The sequence below is a fragment of the Macaca mulatta genome, chromosome 19, assembly GCF_049350105.2.
Source record: "Macaca mulatta isolate MMU2019108-1 chromosome 19, T2T-MMU8v2.0, whole genome shotgun sequence".
In the NCBI taxonomy this organism is placed as follows: domain Eukaryota; kingdom Metazoa; phylum Chordata; class Mammalia; order Primates; family Cercopithecidae; genus Macaca; species Macaca mulatta.
In genome coordinates, this window is record NC_133424.1 from 69,080,689 (window position 1) to 69,093,664 (window position 12,976).

The following is a 12,976-nucleotide window of genomic DNA, read 5'->3' on the forward strand; positions in this document are numbered from 1 at the left end:
GAATCAACTTTGAAACCTCTTATATCCAATAAATACTTATGATATTGCAGTTGCAATCTGAATATACCCCTCAATTATACCCATCAACTGTCAGTACATAAATACAATGCCATCCCCTATCTTGGCAATTCCACTTCTGAAATCTAACTCACAGACCCATCTGCCCATGTGCACAAAGACATACGGTTCAAAAGTGTGTTCACAGAAGCACTGTTTACAACAGCAGAGAACAGGAACAGTCAGGTAAATGCTCAAGCATAATTCCAGTGGCAGAGACCACTGAAAGGCCACCACGTGGGACATAGGAAAATAAAGATGGGCCCAACTTTTCTGCACTATAAAAACCAACCAAAGTAAAAACAAAGCAAAAAGTGAGGGGGAAAGTATTTTATAACATAGATGACAGTTAATATTTGAAATGTAAAAGGTTTTTGGCATTAGGAAAAATAGCCCAATATGAAAATAAACAACACTAATACACAGAGTTCATAAAATTAGTGATAATAAAGGCCGCTTACTTAACATCAGAAATCAAAGAAATGTAAAATATTACAATAAACATTTTCTTGACCTGTCGAATGGGCACATGTTTAAAAGATGAAAATTTTTGCTAGTGAGGGTGTAGAGAAGCTGGCTGGTGCAGGCATGAACCACATTTCTGGACCCCATTTTGGCCACTGTTTAAAGCTACTAAAAAAACCACCTACTTCTTTTGAACCAGCAATTCTCCATTTAAGAACAAATATAGCCAAGTAGATAAAATGTTAATAAGAAAAAAAAAAAAGCTAAAACGTCAGCTGCAGCTGGGTGCGGTGGCTCACGCCTGTAATCCCAGCACTTTGGGAGGCTGAGGCGGGTGGATCACCTGAGCTCAGGAGTTCGAGACCAGCCTGGCCAACATGGTGAAACCCCATCTCTACTAAAAATACAAAAATTAGCTGGGCGTGGTGGCAGTAATCCCAGCTACTCGGGAGGCTGAGGCAGGAGAATCACTTGGACCCAGGAGGTGGAGGTTGCAGTGAGCCAAAATTGCACCATTGCGCTCCAGCCTGCACAACAGAGCTAGACTCCATCTCAAAAAACAACAACAACAACAACAAAAAACAAAGTCAGCTGCACACTATGTTTTAACCTTTGTATGTACAGCTAATTTCTGGTTTGTAAAAGGTAAAACCTTGAGCACAAAATAATGGCAGGTAACACATTTTATACATGGAATGGTGGGAAGGGACGAGCACGACTGACAGGGAAACAAACGTGTTCTGTTGTGTTACTGCTATGTAACCACAGTCCTAACACAAGTCACATTAGAGCAACCCAGAGCCAAAGGCAGGAAGAGGAAGTGCTGGTCAGCCTTCTCCTGCAGGGCCACCTGACACAAGGTGGGCCATATGCAATTAGGTTAGCTGCCTTCCTGGCCGCGTGACCCAACCCTTAGCTTTGGATTCACCCCATCCTCTACTTGCCGCCCAAAGGGCAACTAGCAATGGGGCCAGATGCTGAATTTGCACCTGCCAGGGCCACATACTTACCTTACCCTGCCTGGGGAAGATCAGATCCCAGGTGACCTTCTGTGACAGCGAGTCTGGCCATCAAAAGCATAACTGCTCTACCCACTCGGCCCCCACTTCCCCAGGCCAGCTTCTCCATGGCAACAGCCACGCCTACCACTGAAGAAAACAGAAGATATGTGTTTGCAGGTGCTGAGAGGAAGAAAGGTCTAAAGGCTTGTCTGATGCTATCAAATGAAACATTAAGGCTGAGGAGTTAGTCTGCCCGAGGATGGCCTAAACGGGCCATCAGTAAAAATGTAGCCTATTAATCAGAGCTGTGCTTGAAAATGTATGAATCCAAAAGAACAACAGAGCACCTGTATTTATACCCCACTGCAAGGCCCCATGGGCAAGGACTCTGCTACCTTTTTCATCTCTGTATTTTTATAGGTGTTCAATAAACATTTGCACATAGATGCAAAAACATTTGATAAACCCAATCTAACAAAGTCCAAATAATAGCCCATGATCTTGAAAGGCTATTCCAGGAATACAAGGAGGATGTCCCATAAGGGTAAACTGTTATACAAAGGATGAAAGGGGAAGGGGAGCCCATGAGCAGTATTTCAAGTTAAAAAAATTTGCAAACTTCAACAGCCTTTCCTCATAAGTTCTTAGCAGAGTAAACGCAGGAGACCATCTAAGCATAATACTTATCTCAAAGAAATGCAAACAAGCATGTTATTAAACCCTAAAGGTGTTCCTCTGGAAGTGGGGACAAGGAAGGGACAGCTACATCACAACTACAATTTAACATGACTCTGGAAGTCCTAGCTAGTGCAACTGAAGAAAAAAGTATAAATATGGGACAGCATTATTTTGAACTACAAAACCTTATGAGTAAATACAGCAAGAGAAATAATTCCCATTAATAGCAAAACAAATAAATAAATCTCCATAAATCAGTTTAACAAAGTTATCTGCAACTTCAAACAAAATTTCAAAAGTTTACAGAGGAACACAAAAATTAGCCAGGGGTGGTGGCATGCGCCTGTAATCCAAACTACTCGAGAGGTTGATGCAGGGGGACCCCTGGGAGCAGGAGGGTGCAGTGGGCTAAGATCATGCCCCTGCATTCCAGCCTGGGTGACAGAACTAGACCACATCACCAAAAAAAAAAAAAAAAAAATTACAGAAGGGCAATAAGTCTGAAATAAATACATGAAGACATGTGTATCACATTTTAAAAGTTCCTTTTTATTTTGAGATGGGGAGTTTTGACAAACCGATAATCCAGTTCTTCTGGAAGAATAAATGTACAAGAATATCAAGACAACCGTGCATAAGGCCTATATGGAGTGGGAGGTGGTTTGTCTGTAAAATGACTCCAACACATGAAAATAAAGTGTTTTTTCCCATAAGGATATAAGCACAAGGACAAATATACCACTGGGACATAACAGAGTCCAGAATTCAACTGTGTGAAAGTCTATAGACACATGGGGACTTAATGTATAATAAAGGACTGGAAAATGACTCCTTATTTAAATACAAACTAGGAACTTTCTTACAACTACATGGCAAAGGGTAACTTTAACAAAAAGGCCATGACAGGACCGCTGACACTTCAGTGTTTGGTTACTCAAGCATGCATTTCTAGAATTAGAGTTGGCCTTTGACGTTAGGAAAGGCCAATATAACCACTGCTGGCACAGAGCATCCCCTAAGAAATTAGGTATTTCAACTACACATTTCTGGAAAGCTAAGGCCACTAGGGCCAATGACAAACATACTTTGTTCTAAGTAAGTTACTGCACCCAAAAAACCAGCATCCCTCCTGAGTTTTCATTAAACAAGGAATGAAAACAAAGTATTTAGCAAAATGTTACATAACCATTAAGTCGTGTTGTCAAGAAATGTTACAGCTTTATTTTCTGATTATAAAAATAAAACACAGCACTACATTCAGGTTTTGACAAACCTGAATTGCAAATATGGTGAATTGCAAAACATTCACCATAGAAACTGCAAGCCACACCTACTGATTAAGTTTGTTGCTATTAATAAATCTTAAAATATGAACATATGTTGTTCTTACTGCAAATATTCCCACTTATGTGTACACAGAGAATGATAGTGTCCACACAATGGAATATAATGCAATTTTCAGAAAGCAAAGCTATAGATGGAGACCTTGAGTGTGAAATGTTTGATAAATGGCATGATCTCATGTATGTAAAAAATAGTTAAACATATGGTAGTACATACAAACTAAACTACATACAAACTAAACTGGAAGAAAACTCACATACACTTGTACTGACTATTTATAAAATAGGGGAAATCTATCGGAATAAATGATTAACAATAACAAGTCTCTGTTTCTTTTTCCAGCTCTATTTAAAATGTTATTTTAACTTCCCAATCAGGAAAAAAACTAAATATAAAAATGAAGTAAATTCAATGACTGTTTCCTAGGGGGTTTGTTTTCCTTCCTGCCCAGCTTGTTGCAGCACATCAGGCCCTCCCCTTTCCCTGCTGGGGTCCCCATAATACAATCTCCCTCTGACCCTTAAGCACTCCCACCGAGGGTACCCTGTGGTCACCATCTGTACCTCCCCTCTCCAGTGACTGTACCATGGAGGGGCTAGTAGGCATTAGGCTCCACACCCAAATCCTCACTTCACTGACAGCTGTCTAGCCATCATATGGCTCAAGACTGAACTCTGGCCACAGGGCAAATCCATCTCCTTCCTGATTTGAAGGTGGGGGGCTCCCACACACCCCTCATTACTAAAGCTTCCACATCTCCCTCTGCTCTCTCTTCAGAGCAGGACTCAGTGTTAAGTAGTAGCCAACTGCAGTTAGCAGCACACAAGGGCTAGCTGACTCTGGGCCAGGGGACAAAGAAAGGTCACCAACTTCAAGGGGAGGGAGGAGAGGCGCCAAGTGATGGGGCCACTGATAGAGGATCCCTCTACACAGCCAGGCAGGAAGAGTGCTTCTGGGAATCTCGCATTCTTTGATCTCCAAAGGATCTGTTCTTTAGATATCTACACATGAAACCTCTCTGTATACAGAATAAGCTTGGCGCTGCCTGCTATAAGACAGCACTGCCAATTGAAGTCTGGATGGTGGTACTGATGCCATTCTTTGGATATTTTATGACACTTTACTTCTATTCCATTAAAATGAGTAGAAATTAAAAGCATGGATCTCACAATTAATATAATACATAATAAAGATGAAACTCATCAGGCATCCTTGCCATTAAGTCGGGGAAGATCTATGGCTTTAATCAGAGAAATGATGGGTCAGTGTTCAACTGAGCAGGGAAGAGCTTAATTAAAGAACACATCATGCACTAGAAAGCATCTGGGACCATGTGTGAGAAGAAATCCTGTGACTCCAGTTTGGCCTCAGGCTCCCACATCCCATCTGACGCAGGAGAAAATCCACCAAGTCTCCTTCAGTCTCATTTCCATTTACTTACTTTGGTCCCTCACCATAGTACACCTAGATTCAGCCCCCTAACTCGTTCTACCTACCTCATTAAAAGGGGGCTGGAATTGAGAACTTTAAAGTCAGGAACCGAGGAGGTTACTCTCTTCGTCTCTCAGGGACAGCGTGGTGTGTGGTCGCCTCTCTCTTCTTGTTTGCTCCATTCTCCTGCCTCTCTCTGCAGACCGACATTCTCTACTTCAGCATGCACATGGAGTAAGATGCTATCCCAGCCCAGGCCTACCTCACCTCCCAGTTTAAATGCCTGACACGCAAGTGTCTTTTCATCCAAATTCTCAGTATGAAAGTGCACGCTACAGCCTGATTCCTTCTAGGGCAGTGGTTCTCAAACTCAGATGTGCAGAAGAGTTGCCTAGGGTGCTTATGAAACACGAAGCTACGTTTCCAGGTGGGATGACTCAGGAGGTCTGTGGTTCCCCAGGAAAGAAGCATTCCTACCACCACTCCAGGAGCTGTTCTTTGAGAACCACTGCTCTAAGGTATCCAGTCTGGTCCCATCACCTATGAATAAGGTACATGTGGGACACAGGGGCTTTAGAGGGAACAATTTTATATGGGAGCAAGGAGTAAATGACCACCAACTCCATCTCAAAGGCCACAACCTCCACCCTCTGGTCTGTTCACTGGCTTCTCTCAGATAATCTCAACATCCTGGTCTTACTTCTACCACATTAAGCTTAGCACTTACCACACTGCAGCAAAATCTCCTTGTCGTTGTCCATCCTTGAGAGATTTCCCCAAAAGTTTAGAAAGAGAGGAAATAATATCTAAGAGTTCAGTCTTACGACCAGCACAAAATGGTTCGAGACAAATAAAGCTACTTTAAAGAGACAAAATGTCTTCCAGAACAGTATGAAATTATTTGACTATATTCTAATAACAATAATTGGCTGATCTTATTTTTTTTAAGGGGAGGGAGTACTAAAAAGTAGGCCACAAAGCATGGTCCATCCAACCATCCACAGGATAGTGAACAACTCTCAGCAGACCTAACTCGAATGGAGTTTGGGGAGGGCAAGGATGTTAGATAAGGGGCTTGTGGTGTCTTGGTAACCCTAAGCAAGGGTTTCACTGTGACTACATGGCTGCACCAGGCTGTGTTACAAACCAGTGCTATGAAAGCTCACCCACATCCTCTTGGTTCTGATTCCACACTCACCAAGCAACCTTCTCACTATGGCTGTGTTTCCCATGTAGGTCTGCCCACAGGGAGAGAATCTGCTGATCATACACACTGCTGAGTACCTGGGTCCCTGCTACTGTTGATCTCCTACCATAAATTAATAAACCAGAATTGTGGGAAAAAGAACCTCCTGTTACAAGTCATGTTAGTACGGGTTTAAGTCTCTCGAGCTTAGTTAAATGTGGATCTACCAACACGAGCTCTCCGGCAAAGTAGGTTTCCAAGTCTCCACAGGGTTAAGCACCATAATGGATATCTTGAGCATTCACTGAGGCCAGGAATACACCAACCCATCCCAAGGGCCCACCTGGTCATGTTAGCTTCTCCCCAAGCAGTATTCCACCACCACCTTAGCCACCTATTTTGGTAAACACATCCTTACTCTTCTTGTGATGGGAGTAGTTTCCACTCAGTAGACACTGAGGCCAGGGATTATGCCTCTCACTTCTAGAGACTCCAAGCCTGGCATGATCCTGTCCTGGATCAGGCCCAGCATCAATGCTTGCTAACAAATAAATAGACAACCCCTGGCTATGTGCTTGCTTCCCTGTACCATGTGACTCACTGTGTCTGCTCTGAATCAGTCAGCAGGCCATGAACAGAGAAAGTGAGTCTTGTGGAGTCTCCCTCCTATCACCTCTCAAATAATCTACCCACTTCGCTCCTCCCTGTGATATGACCACAAGCCAAGCCACCATCTCTCACCCAGGCCCAAGGTGGCCTCCTCACACCCACTGCGTCCACCCTCCCCTTCTGCACCCTGTAACCAGATGATCTTTTTAAAACCACAAATCTGATTATGATACTCCCATGGTTAAAAGGGCTTCCTGATGCACTTTAGGTCAAGCCCAGTTACTTACCACGATTACAAGTCTTTTCACAATGAAGCCGCAACTTACCTTCTTCCTACCTCAGTCAGATGCCACTTAATGATTCCCTTGCTCTAGGAATCCTGGATTTTCAGTTCCTCTCTCTCTGCATCTCTCAAGAACATCCCTGTCCCCTCTGCTGAGACTACTCTCCCCATGACACACACCATTCACACTCCTTCAGGGCTCAGCTTTAATGTTCTTGACCATCTCCGGGAGGCCCCTATGTGGCCTCTCCAAGATTAAGTCGGCTGTTGCTAGCAGATGTTCTCTTGCAAAAGTATAAATCAAACAATTATGTTTTCCACAGCTTTAATTCCCAAATAGACTAAAAACTCTGTGAAAACACTTCCTTTCCCCCATGGGGGCTATGTCCCAGTACCTGGCACAAAGTACACACTTGGTCAATATTCACAGACGAGTGGATGAATCTCTCATGCTTCTTTAATCACCAGGTAAGAGAAAAAGAGTAGGCCTGAAGCAGTAGCTGAGTATGAGAAAAAGAGGGAGGATACTGAAATGGATGGTGTGAGGCCAAGGAGAATTTCTAGGGAATACAAAATCCACCAGAAGAGTCTGGGTATTCTCAGAGGGCACAAATGGTGCTGGGGTGGCTATGTGGAACACGTGTGCAGTAGGAAAGTGTCAGAGTAAGGAAGTGCGGTGGTCACTTCAAAGATGGATGTGGCACTGTGAGGAGGAAATTCAACTCACCTGGACCCAGCCACCTAGCGTTTGGACCTAGTCCCTCTTCCTCTCGCCAGTCGTCTCCAAGAAGGATGGAAGATCAAGAAGGCAAAGCTGTAGAGGAAAAGAAAATGTGATTCACCATGTTTATTTTGCAGTTGCTGGGTTCCTCAGGGGGGAACAACAGCACAACAGTTCCACATTTATCTTCTATGATGGCACAGGTCAAACGAGACCATAAATAGCATCCCATCCAGGATGAATGGCCATGGGTATAGCCCCCTTAGGCCATGTCACACCCTGGGATGTACTCATAGACTTTCTCCAACAAGGGTACATCAAAAGCATTCAAGTCAGTTTCTGGGGTGTCTTACAACCTTCCCTGTGGCTCTAGATTAAGGAATCAATTCAAGAACCCCATTTATGGCGCTGGCCATCCCTATATTAGGACTGCTATCCTATCATTATTATTACGTAATGATACTCTTAATCATGTGAAATATTTTAGGGTTTATCAACATGCTCTCAGTGGACTAGTAGGACATAGTTCAAGTCCCACTGCACCTCAGAGTATGTGTTCAATCAATTAGAGGTCGCTGGGGGAAGGACCTTCATGATTACGGGGCTGGTTTATATTCCAAGAGTCAGGTGAGCATATTTTGGTGAGGTTAAAGAGCTTATTAAAAACTATTCAAAGGATGGGTGCAGTGACTCACACCTGTAATCAGCACTTTGGGAGGCCAAGGCGGGCAGATCACCTGAGGTCAGGAGTTCGAGACCATCCTGGCCAACATGGTGAAACCCCTGCTCTACTAAAAATTTAAAATTAGCTGGGCAGGGTGGTGCGCGTCTGTATTCCCAGCTACTCAAGAGAGGTTGAGGTGGGAGAATCACTTGAACCCGGGAGGCAGAGGCTGCAGCAAGCCGAGATCGCGCTACCGCACTACTTGCCTGGGTGACAGGGCGAGACTTTGTCTGAAAAAAAAAAAAAAAAAAAAAGAAATGATGACAGGCTAGGAAGGCGTCATATGTGTCACTTTCCCTACCTCAAATAAAACAAAAGGGCTGACTTAAGATCTCCTTGGGTGGAGCCAGGGCTAGGTAAGTGAGCTCTAGGACTCTGTAGGAGAGCTAGGGCTGGGAGGTCCCCATCCAAACTAAGCTTTGGAAGCTGTGCAGCCCTCTAGCGGCTCTGCTCATGAACAGTTTCTCCCAAGGACCCACCCTACCTTTGGGGCAGCCCCTTCAAACACACCCCCACCTGCCCAGGGCAGCCTCCTAGTTCCAAGGCACTGCCCCTCCCTTCAGGACCACCTGCAGCCCTGAATTTTTCCAGCTCCACTTGTAGGATTTTGAGAGAAAATCCTTCACCACCAGAGTCTCCAAATCACCTAGACCCCAAATCTTAACCCACAGTGCACCTCCTCCATTTTCTCACTTAAAATCCCACCCTTCCCCAAATCTTTTAAAACTTCTGAGTTTGGCCTTGGACCTCACTGTCCCAAGGCTGCGCAGCTGAACTCGCCGGCTTCCCGAGGCCTGGCTTTGGCGCCCCCTGGAGGAACTATGGCGCCACCAGCCACGAAGGCGCGCTGCCCAAGACGGTAGGGGCAGGGCTCAGCTGGCACGCCAGTGCAGCCCGCGGTCACTCAGGAAGGCTCCTGCGCAGGCCCTACCCCGAGCCGGCAAAGATGGCACAGAATGAATGAACTAGGCTCTACGGCCCCGCCTACCTTGAAATCCCCTCAGCCCCCTCCAACAGCCCTGCTGTCACTCAAGATGGCGCCTGCGCAGTACGCTTCTGCTGCCCCCGCCAACGTCCCACACACACGGTACTAGGGTGGGCGGGGCTCACGCCCACTCCTACAGCCAACACAGTTGTCATTCAAAAATGGCGCCTCTGCAGTGCACCCATCACATTGAATGAAGGCTGCTCCATCAGACAAGACACACATGCTATGGCCCCCCTCAATCACTCAAGACAAAGCAGCTCCTCCCTCAGGCCCGCACCTGCAGCCAGCCTGTCATTCAGGATGGTACCTGCACAGTACACCTTGGCTGCCACCTAATGGCCAGCCACGATGATGCCACAGGGTGGGCGGGGCCATGCAGCCCCCGGGTCACTCCTCTGCACCAGGCCCTACAGCCAACCCAGCAGTCATTCAAACCAGTGCCTGTGTAACTGCCCTCACGTGCCCCACTGTAGCCAAACACTGCGCCAGAGTGGACCAGGCTCGGCAGCTCCCAGTCACTGAGACAGCCCTCCCTCATGCCCGCCCTCGGGCCGACCCAGGTGTCACTCAAGATGGCGCCTGCGCAATCAACCTCGGGCGCCCCCCTGCGGCTAGCACAGACAGTACCGTGGAGGCGGCGGGGGGCAGTGGAGGTAGGGGTGCTCTCAGCCCTATCAGTCCCGAAGGACGGTCCTGGGCCCCCGCCCCTAGCCCTGCCAGCAGGGCGCCTGCGCAACCCGCCACGCAGCTCCCCCGCCAAGCCGCCCCCAGACACAAAATGGAGCCACACACATCCTGAGGTGAACAAAGTCTTGGTCAGACAACAACAGGTGAAGGGGTGAGCCTCTGCCACCGTTAGCCAAAAACACAGCGAGCACGCTGACAACCGTCGCCGTGTCCTTGAGGACAAATGGCTCCGCGGCCGCTACGGCAAACTCTCTAGGCAGGTCTCCTGGCTCCCCCAGATGCGGGGACCCAGCCAGTCCCACTGGCAGAACAGCTCGGCGACCAGCACACACAACCCAACGGGCGTGGCACTCCACAGCTTTCCACCACCGCAGAGAAGGCAGCACAGCAGCCGCGGCCCCGCCCCTCCCTGTGGACAACCCCACACCTAGGCGGCAAACCGCAGCCACCCCCATCAACAATGGCGCCCGGGTGGGCGGGGCTTGAGACCATCATGCCCATGCCACCCGCAGCCACTTCAGCCTTGCCCGGCCACATCTGCCGCCAACCAATCTGGGCAACACCTGCACAGCAAACCTCAGCTGCCCCCATCAAAGATGGTGCCCAGGCGGGCGGGCCTTGCCTCGCCCAACCAACCAGGACAGCGCCTGTGCAACAAATCTCAGGCGCTTCCATTAAAGATGGCGCCCAGGTGGGTGGGGCTTGAACAAACCACTAGGTCCAATGCCACCCTGTCACTTCAGCCTTGCCCCGCCCCATCTGCCACCAACCAATCAGAGCACCTGCGCAGTAAACCCCAGCAGCCCCCATCAAACATGGCACCTAGGTGGGCGGGGCCTGAGCAGATCTTCACATCCAATGCTACCCAGTCACTTCAGCCTTGCCCCGCCCCATGTGTCACTAACCAACCAGGGCGGCACCTGCGCAATAAACCTCAGCAGCCCCCATCAAACATGGCATCTAGGTGGGAGGGGCCTGAGATCGTCACATCCAATGCTACCCAGTCACTTCAGCCTTGCCCCGCCCCATCTGCTACCAACCAACCAGGGCGGCGCCTGCAGAGCAGACCTCATCAGCCCCCATCAAACATGGCATCTAGGTGGGCGGGGCCTGAGATCTTCACATCCAATGCTACCCAGTCACTTCAGCCTTGCCCCGCCCCATGTGCCACCAACCAACCAGGGCGGCGCCTGCGCGGCAAACCTCAACAGCCCCCATCAAACATGGCACCTAGGTGGGCGGGACCTGAGATCGTCACATCCAATGTTATCCAGTCACTTCAGCCTTGCCCCACCCCATCTCCTACCAACCAACCAGCGCAGCGCCTGCGCAGCAAACCTCAACAGCCCCCATCAAACATGGCGTCCGAGAGAGTGGGGCCCGCAGCCCCCATCAAACATGGCGTCCAAGCGGGTGGGGCGTGAACAGATCGTCACATCCAATGCTACCCAGTCACTTCAACCTTGCCCCGCCCCATGTGCCACCAACCAACCAGGGAATCGCCTGCGCAGCAAACCTCAGCAGCCCTCATCAAACATGGCGTCCAACTGGGCGGGGCCTGAGCGGATCATTACATCTAATGCTACCCAGTCACTTCAGCCTTGCCCCGCCCCATTTGCTGCCAATCAACAGGAACAGCGCCTGCTCGGCAAACCTCAACCACCCTTATAAAAGATGGCACCCAGTGGGTGGGGCTGGAACAGACCATTACAGCCAATGCAACCCAGTCATTTCAGCTTTGCCTCGCCCCATCTGCCGCCAACCAACCAGAACAGCGCCTGCGCGGCAAATCTCAGCCACCCTCAGAAAAGATGTCACCCAGTGGGTGGGGCTTGAGCAGACGATTACATCCAACACCACCCACAGTCACTTTAGCCTTGCCCCGCCCCATCTGCCGCCAATCAACCAGGGCAGCGCTTGCGCCGCAAGCTTCAGCCGCCCTCCTTTAAGATAGCGCCCGAGAGGGCGGGGAAAGAAAACCCCTTACAGGCAGGACAGCCCTCAGCCCCGCCACCTTGGCGGCCTTCGCCCCTCCCACCACCACTGCGGCAAACAGGCCCCGCCCCCAGAGGGTAGCCGGGCTCGCCAGCGCCGTGAGGCCGATGGGAGCCCGCAGGAAGGGGCATTCTTGCAGCCCCCAGACCCAGTCCAGGCAGCCCAGGGCTCCCGAGAGCCGCACTCCACCGCGGCAACAGGGATGGCACTGGTGTCTACCTTGCTGGACTCGCCGTGACAGAGCCCCTGGCTGTCTGCCCTAATGCCCCCGGGTTGCTGCGGTGGACCCCGGCCAGTCAGGAAGGCGCGGAGGACCCGCAGCAGCCCCTTAGACCCCGGCCCGCAAGATGGCGGCACCAACGCAGCAGCCCAGGCTGCGCCCACCCCTGCCCCAAAAACGCACCAACCATCCACAGCCCGGCCGCCACTGTGCCCACTCCCGGACTGGGCAGTGGGCGGCCATGTACCAGGTCCGCCGGACCGCCCTGCCACAAGGGTCGCTGGCTTGCCGCGGGGGTCTTGGGCTTGCGGCAAGACGGCCACTCCGGCACAGCACGGTCGTTACACCAAGGTCCGGCGGACAGGAGGTGCACCGGGCGGCCGAGGGCGCACTCACCTCACCTCAGTGCAGCGCAGCCTCGGGCGCGAACAGCCGCCTAGCGCACCCACATGGCGCCTGGCGCCCGGCGGCGCCACCAGCCCAGGGTGGACATCTCTCGCGCCTCCCAAACCTCTCCACCCGCAGCTCCCAGGCTTCTGCACCGAGGTGCCGCTCGACGCCTCCTTGTCAGGGCTTCTCTGCAGAGG

The 12,976-nt window shown here is 49.8% G+C and overlaps 1 protein-coding gene across 50 annotated transcripts in view; it reads right to left on the reverse strand.

Moving 5' to 3' along the window:
• PEG3 (paternally expressed 3) overlaps positions 1–12,929 on the reverse strand; it is a 31,883-nt gene extending 18,954 nt beyond the window's left edge. For 17 of the 50 annotated variants that reach the window (XM_077980013.1, XM_077979985.1, XM_015125098.3 and 14 more), the window contains exons 1-2: positions 12,786–12,929; positions 7,782–7,868 (exon numbers count right to left, since the gene is read on the reverse strand). The gene's annotated coding sequence lies outside the window, so the exon portion shown is untranslated. Of the gene's footprint in view, positions 1–1,532; positions 1,671–5,041; positions 5,173–7,781; positions 7,869–12,785 lie in introns of all 50 variants that reach the window. The other 33 variants (XM_077980017.1, XM_077979992.1, XM_077980004.1 and 30 more) reach the window with 5 other exon arrangements.
• Between the last annotated feature and the right edge of the window lie 47 nt (positions 12,930–12,976).